Source organism: Zophobas morio, unplaced genomic scaffold (genome assembly GCF_036711695.1).
Source record: "Zophobas morio isolate AGI-343-1 ecotype UQ-CSIRO unplaced genomic scaffold, CSIRO_AGI_Zmor_V1 ptg000030l, whole genome shotgun sequence".
Classification (NCBI taxonomy): domain Eukaryota; kingdom Metazoa; phylum Arthropoda; class Insecta; order Coleoptera; family Tenebrionidae; genus Zophobas; species Zophobas morio.
Window position 1 is genome coordinate 11,008,038 of NW_026972135.1, and position 14,727 is coordinate 11,022,764.

At 36.9% G+C, this 14,727-nt stretch overlaps 2 long non-coding RNA genes across 4 annotated transcripts in view; one reads left to right on the forward strand and one right to left on the reverse strand.

Annotated features, from left to right (window-relative positions):
• Nucleotides 1-14,727, reverse strand: part of LOC135137932 (uncharacterized) — a 138,240-nt gene that overhangs the window by 86,563 nt on the left and 36,950 nt on the right. The window lies entirely within an intron of this gene.
• On the forward strand, nt 3,007-3,799 carry LOC135138964 (uncharacterized). Its single transcript, XR_010282089.1, has 4 exons — nt 3,007-3,122; nt 3,216-3,386; nt 3,472-3,540; nt 3,596-3,799. It is a non-coding gene; the product is annotated as an uncharacterized LOC135138964 (long non-coding RNA).

The window sequence follows — 14,727 nt, forward strand, 5'->3', positions numbered from 1 at the left end:
TAAGAACTACATTTTTCCTTACCACTATCCGCACATTGCGGAAAACCAATGAGAAAATTAATATTAACCCAGGCACTGTGCATTAATAGAAATTCGCTTAATACAAAGAGGAAGATTGAAAAAGAAAATGACTGACCAATGTACAATTGGGGATGCCAAAGTAACTTATGTGGTTAGTGCAATGTGCAATAAAACATATAATGGGACTGTAGTCATTGAGAGGATTGGAAATGATTTTGTAATTTTTACGTTCTGGGGGCAAAAGACTTGTGATCGTGCCATATGGGCAAATAGTAAGTCACAGTATACAGAAGTATATGGTTATTGTGCAATTAGCAGAGGGTTATATAATGGAGAAATGCAGTTTCGAATTTTATAGTTGTAACCTACTTACAGGATTTCAAATAAATGCTACTGTATTGTTACCTCACGAAGTGGGTTTCAACCCGAGCCCAATAAAACTACGTTTACGACAAATTATATTATTAAAGGTATTACATACGATAAGCCAATCACTGTTAAAAAATGCGGAAGGGCACCTCTTCTCTCCCCAGCGTAGTCCAAGGCACCATCGATTAGTAGATCCCTGTTTAAACAGAGAACCTGTCTTAAGAAAGGTCATCTCAATTTCTCGTGGAAAAGGTGTAGTCGAAGCGAAAAGAAATTGAGATCTATACTTAAACCAACAGAAAAGCAGCTTCAGGCAGTTAAAAAATTATGCAAACAACGTGGAAAACAATTGTGACAAGTACGTCAAATTAAAGATATGGATAAAAATTCACTGATCAATAATCTTTTTGAAGGTTTACCTCCCGTTGTTGCCCAAGTTCGCTGGTCTGCGGAGGACAAACTCATCGCTCTTCTTTTGTTCAAACGTAGCCCTAGTTGTTATGCTCTTATGCGCCGCTTTCTTGCTTTACGTAATCGCAGTACCCTGACTGCCCTTCTTTCGCATTTTCCATTAAAGCCGGGGATTAATCTTAATTTATTCCAACACCTGCAATTAGTTCTCGCGAGCTGTCCCCCAAAAGATTCATTTTGTTCTCTAATGTTCGACGAAATGTATTCTCGAACATTTAAGAGTACGACTGAAGTGGTGACTGTTTTGTGGGATTGGAGAACTTAGGACGCCATGGCAGGTCTGCAAAGACCAGGTGTTGGAGGTAAATGGAAACAACCTCTGGCTTTCTATTTTTCACATGGCCCTGTTTCTTCAGATAAGTTTTTGTAGTAACCATGGTCTGAATGTGGTTAACTCGCATTTAAGACGTTGCAACGGAATCCCAACCTTTCTTCGTGCATCTTTTGCATGTTCGATCCTCCTCACCTTATTAAGTGCCTCCGTAACAATTTCCTTAAACACCCCATCCAAGTCCCAGTTTTAATTGAGGAGCACTTGTTGGAGGCTAAGGCCATTGACGATAGGAGCCCTATGGACTACCGCTCTTTGAAGAAGCTGATAGCTCCATTCTAAAGCGCACAAATATTGTGGGGGACGATTAATTTTAATCATTTTAGGTCGAGAGGAGCATGAGGTCGATCGGAGGAAATTAAAACATGTGGCAGAAAATAAACCATCACATGCTAAATACCACATCTCTAATCAGAAGAGTGTCGGCGGTGACACAATAAGCTTTTTAGCTACTGTTATACAAAAATAGTGGGATAAAAATACATAGTGTGTTACTTAAACACAAGTTGTGCCATCGCAGTTCAGCCGTTTTATGCGAAAAATGTCGCCATTGGATACGTTTTCGGTGTGAAAATATATCCCATGAAAATTTTCCAGAAAAATACAGTTTCGAAAAGTGTACATCCTCTAAGTCTAGTTTTTAGTCAAGATTTCCGTAGGTTAAGTCAAGTACGTATCAAATTGCTATATTGTATATTTGAAAAAGAACATTGTTAAAGGAGAAACCAATCCAGAAGTTTCATTCTTTCGATTGAGACGAAGGACCAGATTTAAGCAAGATTTGTTATTTTGGGCTACGAACCATGGTAGAAGGAAACATACAGTTGTTGCAGTCGTTTGTTATATGGGATCGTAGAATTTAGGTTTGTGGAGAGAACTGAGCATTGATATGTTAAAAACACCCAAGTGATGAGAGCAAATTGGTATTTGCATTTGCCGATGTCCCACATTTATTGAAATTGATACGAAACCACTTTATCGACAGCGGCTTCTGTATAAATAACGAAAACTGTAGCTAAAAATACATTGAAGATGCCATTGAAATTGGAAAAAAACAAAAACTTGCGAATTGGACATAAAGTTTTGTTAGATGTTAAAAACAAACAAGCTAAAAACTCGATTTGGAGATTTGGAGTTCTTTCACTTGATGAAATCTGTGAAAGAAAGAGAGAACAAATTTTTGAGATGATTAGAGATCTCACGGTGGATGAACCATCCGGTACACCAAAGGGAAAAGCACTCCGGAAAGAATCCGTATTGAGCCCATCGAAGTCGACGACTTCCGAGGGCTAACCAGACTAACGGACAACTTGAAGGTGCTATACCACACCTTCATCCTGCCCAGGGCCTGCCAAGTTGAGTGGGAAAATTTGAGCCGGTTTATCTATACCACTTCAATACACTTATAGACCCATAAGTCTGTCTTCGTTTCTATATCTCTCTCGTGTTATCATATTGGGCGTACATAAACCTATCCTTATGCTACAACTAAATCTCAAGGCAGATGGCTCTGCAGTCGCAAAATTTCTGTCAACTTGTAACACATTTGAAAATTGAAAGAAAACAACTGCCGGACGCCATCCGCCATTACAGATACCCCTACTTCTAACGATGTTCTGACGTATGTGTGACGCACGCACAGGTGTGACGCGCTGCGGCACATGAGCAATAACGGTAATAAATTTGCGCGATTTTGAATTTGAAAAATTTAAGTGTGTGAGTGCGAATACGTGTCGAACACCAACAAGAAGTAAATACCTACCGAAAATTATTTGAAGGGACGCCATGACGAGAAGGTAAAAAATTTTAGCTTTTTATTGCAAATTTAAATAAAACAAATAATGTATTATTGTTGTAGATATTGTATTATTTGTGGCAACAACACAGAAAATGCGAAGGCACTGCATTGTTTTCCTCGATCGCTTGCTAGGTGAGTTTACAAACATTGAAGTATATTTAATTTAAAAATTATAAGTAAGAAAAAAAAAAGAAAAATTTAAAGCAAAATCATTTTAATTTTTAGATTACGTGAATGGGGAGAAGCACTAAAAATTGAGAATATAGAAAAAAAGTGAAAGCACACTGGAGAATTTGCAGTGAATACTTTTCCGCAAATTTTTACGCTAACAATTGGTCAGCAACTTTAAATCGAAATGCAGTACCTTCGCAATACATCCAAACTTCCGAGACTGAGGTACTAATTATTAAAGAAAAGAAAATAACTATTGTGTGAAATTTGCTTCGTTTTGTTTTTTGTATTAAATATTCATGTTTTTTAGATCATTGAAGAGAATGTGCTGCAGCCACCAACTGTGACACCCCCAGTTCTTCCGGTCGAACCGTTAATGGTACAAACTTATAATGTCTTTGTATGCAATAATTATTAATTGATCTTTGTTTCAGGTTACAGATGAAGACATACATTTTTCAACACCAATTAAAGTTCCCTCCACTCATCCTGTTCCATCGACATCAAAAGGAAGTGCTTCTCTGATGTATGATACTTCTATGCTCACTTCTTTGCATGAAACGCCTACTTCTTCTTGTTCTTCTATTAATTTTCGTCAAAATGCGACGATTTTGTCTACTAACGAGTCCAAAGCACCATCGATTAGTAGATCTTTGTTTAAGAAATGTGATCTCAATTTCTCGTGGAAAAGGTGTACTCCACGCGAAAAGAAATTGAGATCCATACTTAAATAAAAATTTTGATTTCTAGTTTCTGTTTTATTATTAAATAAAAATTATTGTGATATCCTCGCAGTTTCAATAATTTTTATTTAATATAAAGCAAGAGAATTAGAAGATTCCTTATTTATAATAATTTGTATGTCATCTCATTTTAATCATATTGTTAAGCTATTGTATAATAATTATATCAACAATACCACTGCTGTTAGATACCATTATATGTCTGCTATTAAATTTACTAATGACAAAAATTACGTGTGTTTTTATTACTTTTTTTTAAGTAGTAAAAACATATTTTGTATCATCATAACTTCTTAATTAAATTATTTTATTAACGTATAATAATATTGCATTATACGTTAGTAAAATAATTTAATTACGAAGTTATGATATACAAAATATGTTTTTACAATATTTTGAGAATGACTTTGAATCTCCCGCCAAAGGCGCCTACTCAACAAAATTTGAAATTTCCCACAGTTTCCCCTACTATCTTTCGTCTGGCCCTCTATATTTGTTACCTTCTACTAGTTTAAATTTTTACACGGGACTTGGCAGTCTGGAGGGGGTAGTCTGTGATCCTGCCGGAAGAAAAAAACCCTGAGGGTCATAATTCATGCCATCGCCAGCCAAGAAGTCCTCGAAGACTTGGAGCACCGGGGTTTCCAACCGATACAGGTCAACCGGATGAACCGCCGGGACCGCCAACTGCCCCTCGTCCTCGCCAAGATCACGATGTCGAAGAAAGCCGACACCTACGAAGACCATTTTCTTGACTCAGATTATGTAAGTCAAAAAAAAGAGGTTGTGTGTTGCTTCCACTAAACCACCTGGTTTAGTTTTAGAATTGGGTCATTCAAATAGAAAAACGGGTTTTCTAGGTTACTATTAGTCGATAATATAATAATTTTTTAGTTGTAGTGGATATCTATCTCGAAGATATCTTAACTATGTTGTGGAGAGAACATTTGGAATCTGGAAACGTAGATTTCCTGTGTTAAGGTGGGCATAAGGTCTCAGCTGAATTTAGCACAGAGAATTGTGGTGGCATGTGCCATTGTACATAACATTGCCTGTGAACAAAACGAAGAAGTTTTTGAAGGGGATGATGAAGAGCATCTGCCTATTGTACATGATGGTGAAGAAAATAACACTGGTGGTATTAAAGACAGTACCTATCACCATTAGAAAAATTTTGCAAAACAATTTATCTAGATTACAAATTTCCGTTTACAGAGCTATTAAAAAACGAGCATCAGCTACTACTATAGGAAAGAAGAATGGTGTGAACCTTGATTTAGAAAATTGTATTTTTCATGTATTAGGTCAACATCATAATTGCCAAAATACCACTGCTAGATAAGAATATCGTGAAAACGATATTAATTACATTAGAGATTTTAAACTGTGCGACCTTCTAACTCAGAAAGTGATAGTAGATAGTTCAATATACAATGTTAATAACAATCACGAGGAACGTTACAATTCGGTTGTTGTTAAATTTGTTGGCGGTAAAAGGTGTAATTTTATACAAAGAGATTCATACACTGCAAGCTGTGAAGTTGCAGTTGCGTCATATAGCAATCGAAGTGAGTTAGTTGTACAGAAATAAAAATATAATAATAAAAGTATGTGGTAAAAACCCAGGTCAATTTACAAAAAAAAAAATGCCCACAACATCGCCCGAAGTAGGAGAAAAACAAAAAATTCCGGACCCGATCTTGATTATGGCAGGCAAAATATAGTACTAGATATGGACGGTGCAGAATAAACAAATATTTTTTGACAGTTTACGAGCAAATATACACAATATAGAAACTGAAACAAGGAATCTGAATGAAAATATTAAATGACAACATGAAAGAATTTGACAGCCTCAAATTTTGGCAGAATTTGCAAGAGCGCCGTGCTCCGTTGCCTTCCTTCTAATCTTCCCAACCCTGCTTTTGAAGATATATTACGAAAGTGTGTGAAACGTCGAGCCCAAAAATTCACTTGACACGGAAAACGATCATAAATTAAAACAATGTAAAACCACATAACTGCCCTTCTTTTCCTTTTCCCAGTATTCTGGAACATTTAGAATACAATCCAAACAGCGACTGTTTTGTCGGATTTAAAAACCTAGGACACCGTGGTAGATCTGTAAAGACTGCAAACCATGCCCGGGTGTTTATGGTCCAAGGTGTCGGGAGGGCAACCTTTGGTTTTCTATTTTTCGCATGGTCCTACTTCTTCGGATAGGTTGAAACTGACACTGTATGACGTTTTTGACACTTGTAGTAATCATTGTCTGAATGTCGTAACCGGCATTTGAGACCTGGATACTACTAACGTCAAGACGTTTAAAAGTATGGGGACAACGGAGTCCCAACGCCTCTTCCTTTATAAAGACAAACGCATCTTTTGCATGTTTGATCCTCCTAACCTTATCAAATGCCTCCGTAACAACTGCCTAAACGAAGTAATAGTTGATTTTATTAATGCACAATTGAAAACTAGTTAAACAAAGCCAAAAGGGAGGCGATGGACAAGTAATGATAAAGTTTTTGCATTGTCGATGTATAAAAGAAGTCCTCGCCTATCTAGATATTTGCAGCATTATTTTAGGTTACCGTCTGTTAGAACTTTAAAAGATCCTTTGTCAGAAGTGTTATTTGAATGTGGAATGATTTAGCCAGGTTTTAAAAGAACAAGTGGAAAGTATGAACACGCTTGATCGTTGTTGTTCTTTAATGTTTGATGAAATATCTCTTTGTCCAGGGTTTCATTATGACCCTTGTAAACAAAGAATACGTGAATTCGAAGATCTTAAGACATTTAGGACGAAATGATAGTTCGGCTAACCATGCTCTCGTTTTTATGGTAAGGGGGATTAAAAAAAATACAAACAAGTTGTCGCATATGACCCTACCAGAGATGCGATTAAAACACCTAGTCTGAAACAGATCATTGTTGAAGTCATTAAACAATTACATTTGTCTATTTGGTCAGAGGCTTTACCTCAAATGAGAGATTGGAAAAACAGGAATTTAAAAACTCGTGAACTTCACCAAAGTTTAAATTTCCTGAAGGATAGCAAACTACCATCGAATCAATTAAATTCTTGTGCCAAAATTTAAAAGAGTTGGGCTGAAAGTACCTATTATTGAGGAACTTAAATCAGGACCCAATAGAGAATTTGTTTTGTCAATAAAGGGATTTGCCACAAAAATCCAACATGTTCCCAGTTTGTGGTCGCTTGAAACAATGTAGTGCTCAATAATTTCAGATCACCTATCTCTAGAGGTAGTAACTATCACGACGACCATTGCGCATCTTTAGGTAACTTAACCCAGTATTTGATTGAACATTGTTCTGATACTTTGAATTGGATAATATAAGTGCGTTGGTGTTAAACGAACAGAATCGGGCAAGTGCACATGTTGCTGGATATCTTAAAAAAAATGGTATTACGGATAGTGACACTTGCAAACAAAATTTGGCTTCTGAACCGAGCGCTAGTCATTTATTCATTAGCCACAAAGAGCGATACGTGAGATGTTTAATGTTTCCCAGTGACCGTTTGACACTATGATTTTTTGAATTAAAACGTACCATCAAAAAATTTGGGTTTCGCGAAAGCGATACAGCTGTTTCGTGCATGCCTGAAAAAAGAAATGTTGTAAGAATGCCCACTTAGCTTTTGATAATTCTATAGAGCAAGAAGCTAGGGGCAACACTAAATCGGAATTAGACGTTGAAAAACGTAGTGAAGTTCAAACTTTTAAAAAGTTTAATTTATAAAAATCAGTTAATTCAATTGTACGTGGAATTGTGGTGCACAAACGAAGACGCAGAAACAAGTCGAGTATAACTGAAAATAATATCGGTCAGTTAACTTTTAACGAACGTCCTGTGTATGACCTAGCTATTCCGATTATACTCGAGATAAGAAGGTGTGGTTAATTTCCTTTATATGGAAGAACATAAGAAATTACGGTATTAGGTAGAAAATTCTCAAAGAAATTTTCATTTAAAACGGCACAAAACCCCCACAATGGCGAAAGGTAAGATAAATTGCGAAAATACTGAATTGCTTAGGATGGCAGCTTCGCAATCAAAACAGACATCCAGAGCTATTCAATACTTGAAGTACAATTACTTGAAGTAGTACTTCAAGTACTTTAAGTACCTGGGGGTAAAAACAATTCGTTATTCATTTGTGCCTTCTTGAAGTGTACACACCAAAACTTCACCTACTCACCAGCAGTTTGCTATTTTATCTTCTATTTATTTAGGTACGTTATAGTTGTTATTTTGTATGTAGTTTGTTATAATTAGAAAAATGGTTGCCGAAAAAAGGACTTTCGGTGAATGTGCATACCAATCCCCGGCCGTCTAAAATTAGAGTTTTGGACAACATTTTGTTGGGGAGTGGTGCCAGTAGGAACACCATCCGCCGCAGGGCTCCATATTGCAGCAATGATTGAAAATTTTATCGAAAGCGTGGGGGGGACCAAGGTGTCTGAGGCTGTCGACAGAGTCGTCAAGGATCTGGTGGTGGAGGAACCGAGCCAGCTGGAGGAGGAGGAAAATAAAGACGCGCTTTTCAACGATGCTTTTGAAACCTACCAAAAGAACTCCGTTGCCGAAGAACGGCAAAGAGAAGAAAATCGGCACATACCCCGTGAAAGGGGTCAGCTCCTGTGCCCTAACACGTTTCAGCTGTCACCTTCTGATGGTGGTGGTTCTTCGGTAACTGTGGGGTTCAAGATGCCGATGGGAGAAGTTGTTTGCAGACTCTACAGCGGTACAAGGATAGTGTTTGAAGACTTCACACTCATCGAGTTTTCAAACAAAATGAAGAGGAAGGTGGCCGAGCTCTGCGATCAAGTGCTGGTTCGTCGAAGTTTGTGTACATTAAAGAATTATAGTGTTATGTTGTGTCGGAATAAAATGGTGTTGTTTGAGCCGGTTTTCCGGACAACTGGCCATTCATACTTTATTCCGGCACATGCAATTAATAAAATTTTAGCTGTTAAGAGTATTTATTATAAACATATTAAGGCAACAGAATTAGGTCAAAACTGACTGGCCCGATTACGATGCGTTTGTGGTAAATGTAGCTCAACATGTTCGGACCAATAAGGACGACGATTTTGATTAGCCTCTGCGGTGTTTCACTAACAGTATTTAATTTATTGTTAGTGCACTGCTGAAGATGGGCTTATCATACCGTGCACTAGCTGTTTTTTTCATTAGCTTTCAGAATTTTTTGAACGTTTTAAGAGTGGGCTTGTTCAAAAAATGAAAAACCATGTGTTTTGACCATCACGTGATCAGATTTTGCAAACAATGCCAAAGTCATTTCTTGTGAATTATTCACACTACTGTCAACTGGTTCAGTTAAAAAAAAAAAACTGTCAAAAGAGACAATGAAGAAACCATTGAACCACCCACCAAGAGAAAACTTTAGAAAAATCCCAAAGCTCGATACTCTCAGTAGTATGTACCAAGAGTATTTTGAAATGCATAAGGAAAACGTGGAGATGTTCAGGACGAAAATATAGGCGAAGATATCTAAGTTTGTGGCAAGTTACAAACTGAGCTATATTTCAGCAGCTAAAACTACTACTGTCCCCTATAAGGAATAGCTCAATCAGAACGTTGTACATGCTTCTATTTCTCATATACTGCAGTCTGTACACAAGCATTGCTTTTAAACACATCAACGACCTCCATAGATCCAAATGGAGATTCTAGTATCAAAAAGAGATATCATAAAAATTAATTAAGACACTCGTTGCTGCCTTTTCTCTTTCAAAAAAAGTAAAATAAATGTGGATGACCATCGCAAGAACCAAACCTAAATAAAGTTAATATATAAAAAAAACTTTGAGGTTAGAACTTTGGAAAATGTCTTTAACCTAGTCGAACTTAAAAATCATCTGTGTCCAAGTTCCATCAGTTACTATTATTATCAAGTAATAAATAAGAGGACTACATTTCCCATTTAGATAAATGTAAACAATTATTTAGAGTCATCAAGTAACAATTTTACTGCTTAGTGAAAAACGGTAAGCAACAAAAGAAGGATGCGAGCAACTAAAAAATACTATGATTAAGAAACCAAGCCAAACACTTGCAAATTGCAGAATAACATTGGATTGCACGGAAATTAAAAACTACCAACCAATTGAAAAAAAAAATTCAAAAAAATATATAGCACCTACAAACACGTGAATACCTACAAAGGTTTTTTACATGGTGTTGCCCTAAACGGTGTCGTGGTATTTGCTAGCCCATTATATCAGTCTCGAACTGAAAATTTTTGAAGCCTCAAAAATTTCAAACAGTTGAAACCAGGAGATATGGTCATGGGAAACATTTTTTTTTATAAAGAGTGGTACCACTTGGGGTTCATGTTAATATGCCACCTTTTCTTCATAATCGACGTTTTACTAAAGAAAAGGCTGCCAAACGATGAACATTGCACGGCTGGGGAAGTTCCAGGTTGCAACAAGGTATATATTAGATGACCTCCTCTATAACAAGCACTATTTTTAGTTCCCAAAGGACCCAGAAATGTGCAGAAGATGGAAGGAAATCTGCAGGATCAAGGAAAATACAGTTTCTTCACATTTTGTTATCTGTGAGGATCATTTTCTAAATATGGAGTTTGTGAATGAGAACAAATATTGAAACCAGGCACTGCGCCGTTTTTACTGTGCTGATATGAATATTGTGCTCATGTTTTAACACTCAGTCAACTTCAAGTACTGTTTGAAGTTCTCGTACAAAAGTCTCGGTAAAGTAACATGCAACATTAATCCTCAAGATCACGATTACTTTGTTCGAGACCTTGTGGATGTTCCCCAAAGGTGTGACGAATTTGGGGATTTTAGAATGCTTAGTTTAATTGCTCAATATGTTTACAGTAGTTTGACGACAGTTAAACAGAATACGATGAATCAGAAACCATTACAATATAACTGAGCCTGAGCAATCACAAACTGAGGGTATTAACAACGTGGACGGTTCTCAGTATTCTACATTCAACGACTTATTAGACATAATACCGAGTACATCCACCCTAAACAAGCCCGCCAATTCCATCCCCGGTACGTTATGCTTAGATACAACGCAAATTTCTGGTTTCAGATACCATACAAATACTCCGGGTACTTCACGTGCTACGACATCCAGAAATCCAAACGCTGTATCCCCCGATTCACCACCGGACACCGCAATTAAAAACTTGGGGCGAAATTTCTTTGCAGATTTTGTACCAAAGACCTAGGACTGCTATGTAGATAGGACACCCAATGACTAAGGTGGTCTCGAGACTCAGAGGGACGGATGCATAAATAATGTGGATATTCAAAACTAGAATAATTTGGATAATAAATTTCGCTCATTTAGAGAGCGTGAATCTCGCAGTATTAATACAGTTCAGTCACATCTGTTGCTAGCCATGCAGGCTATGTAGACAATGTAGACAATTTCACTCGAAAAAAGCAATGCCAATTTCACCACCAGAATCAAATCCTGTCGTCGACGAGGGCAACGACGATGATGATGATGACGGTGTAGAAAATATATCCATATCGACATCATCAAATATTTGCAGGAGCAAAGCATTTAAACATTTTTGACTTTAATGTTCTATTATAACGTTCAACAACGGCTGTCTTTACATCGCGATTTTTCGCAACGTCAAAGTTGTCAAACTTGTACCACTGTCATCAATGTTTAATATCCCTCCTCCAGACACCCCTCTGTTTTAACGTTCCATCATCGAGCCGTAGCCTGTATTTATCTGTGTGAGCGAGAAAGCCCATAGTGAGTGTTAAAGAATGTAATTTACTCTTTTTTTCTTATGAGTTTTTCTTTTTTTGATCAGTGCCTTATATTATTCTCGATAGGAAGCAAATGTCCATCAAGGAACGATCTAAGAAGAAAATTTCTATCCATATTTTATGCAAAAAACTGTAGGTCCACTATGTACCACTTTGGGGTACGAAATTCCTGTACTGTTGCGGAATACGCAAACGATATTTAAAAAAAAAACATTTTCGTTTGTTTCAGAAAGCATTTCAAGAACTACTTGACTACCTGCGGGTTTCAACCCAGCAACATGATCGGAGTGGTCATTGAAAATGAGGAATTTCCGGACAAGCCTGTAGGAATTTTTTTTCGAAGACTCTCGCAGTTGAACGCGGATGTAGTAATGGGCAAAACAAGAAAAAGATTAGTCACATGTATGGAAAGAAATTCTGCAACACTCGTAAAGAGGAAAAAGACATTAGACATGATTTCCAGATGCACCCGTGCAAGCAAAGTTTCACCGAACAACTATGAATCACAATTTGTTAAAAATAATAATTTTCTTTTTATATTCTACGATTTTGAAACGAGACAGGAGAAAAAAAATTGGTGACAAATAAATTGTTTTTCGATCCATTGCCCACTCTCGATTCTGGTTTGTGTTGAAGGTAAAGCAAATAAATCCAATTCTGTTTTAACGCACCCACAACTTCGTGGATGTAAAAATGCCATTGCTCGCAATATTAAAAATTAGATCTTTGTTCGAAAACAAAAGAAAAAAAGTAAAAACAGGTAGTGACTTGTATAAGAATGATAGGTTTGTGTTGTGCGGTTGCAACAACTTAACTATTTATTTTATTTGATTTCATTTCAATGTACCGCGCCATTTCCATTTGGAAACATGGTCCAAAGACGTATAAACTTCCGCTAATAATGCCCTAAGCCCTAAGTACAATTTATGTGTTCTCATCTCTGATGAGATGTCCATTCAGCCTCACCTCCACTATTTTGCCTTACAGTTATGACTTGATTATAACTCTTTCCTAGTAAGAGTTTTTAATCAAGATCCTTTAGAGAATTTTTTTGGTCATTTAAGACAATAAGGAATACGAAATGGAAATCCTTGGAAAGCATTCATACAATTTTATAAATCACTGATACTAAAGAATTTTTGCTGTTAACAATCTCGTGGATCAAAGTGTGAGCAACATGATGACATGTCAATTAGCGAGTTTCCTGGTCTTGAAATAAATTGGAAATGTATCGAAGATCAACGGAAGCGTCGATCCCACCACCAGTTCCAGATACTGTCGAATTCGCATCAGTACGTGGCCATCATTGGCATTACCACTTTAACACTTAAACATAATGTAAATTTTATGTTTCGCTGAACCTATGCCAATAATTTTAATTAGACTTTACGCGTGAGTAGAAACAATTCCGCGCTAGAAAAAAATTACTAACGGAGCAAACAATTGCCACATATGCCAATGACGAAATAATTGGCAAATGGGAGAATAAGATTCGTATGACGTAAGATACGTCGGTAAAAAGAAAATATGAGTGGCATCGACCGTCAAGATCAATATAGGTATATCAATATACCCCTGCCAACGCAAAACATTACGTTGGTACAAAAAATGGGATACAACTATTGCTTTTGGATTCTTATTTCTTGGGAGAAAGTTTGAGTTCTATAAGCAGAATTTCAAGAGATTTTAAGAATGTGGCGCTAAAAAGTCCAAAAAAAAAAAAAACAAAACACGTCAGAAGCCAATTTGTGAATAGAACGACTCACAAAAGAGCGAAATCCGTAATGCAATATACGATATGATTGCTCAAAGTAAGTTTAATTAGAAAGTAGAAGTGCATATACAAATCAGTATATAATTATTTTAAGTTGTGATGAGTAATGATTTTTTTTTTCAGAAAGTAATTCAAGAACCAATGAATTATACTTGTCGCGAGTTTGACCAGCACGACATTGTGGACATAACAATGAAGAATGAAAATTTTCCCGAAAAACCTCTGGGGATTTCGTTTCGAAAATTTTCCGAAATAAGCGCAGAGGTGATTTTGGATGTAATAGCCATAGTTCTTCAAAGCAAGGCTGCTTTTTTCACTAGCGATCTATTGGCCATGCAAAGGGACCGCGTTAAACCAGCCGCTGAATATGGCCCTTCGGCTGTAAACGAGAAGACTGCGAGTTTTAACGAATTTAGTTTAACAAAAAACAGTATTTATGTAATAGATAAAGAGAGTAGTGTTTGGTTGGGTTTCGCTTTAGTTGTTGCCAAAGAGTTTTGCGACAACCATAATGAGCGAAAGTCTTTGAAAAAATGTTCGAGGCCACATCGGGCACAATATACAGATTGAAGAGTTTCAGCAGTATTTGTCAAATTACACAATTGTAGTATATAATAGTCGCGATCGAACTTCTGTGTACTACGAAGGCCCCAGAGGTTCCAATAAAAAATGTATCAATCTAATTATGGAGGCTGATCATTACAATGTTATATTGAGTTTAACAGGTACCTTTTCAACTTCATATTTTTGCGAGTTATTCCGGACGCGGTTGTCGAGGACGGATCGCCAAAAAAAATGTCCGTACGTTATCAATGTTGCTGAAAATTATGTAAAATGCGAGCTTTGCTTACGGTATTTCTGTGGAAATACCTGCTTCCAAAATCACATAAAGACTAAGTTATGTAATAAACTTAAAAAGTATCCTCTGTAGTATTATACAAACATATTTGGACAGATAATGCGCAGTACAGCCCTACTCAGCAGCGATACTACCCCACCACTCACCCTTCGACGGCACCGGGGTGGTACGGACCTGGACCAAAACAGATTGTTAATATATAGTTATCAAGCAATACTCTTTTTTCTTTCCGTGTTCGTACCGTGTACGACACGCTTTAACGGTCCTTTGATTAGCCTGCGGTGCAACGGCACAGAAAAATTAAGGTCGACTGGTGGTGCGGACGGGCACAAAATGAATAACCATAATCAGATTTTGTACGAAATATACT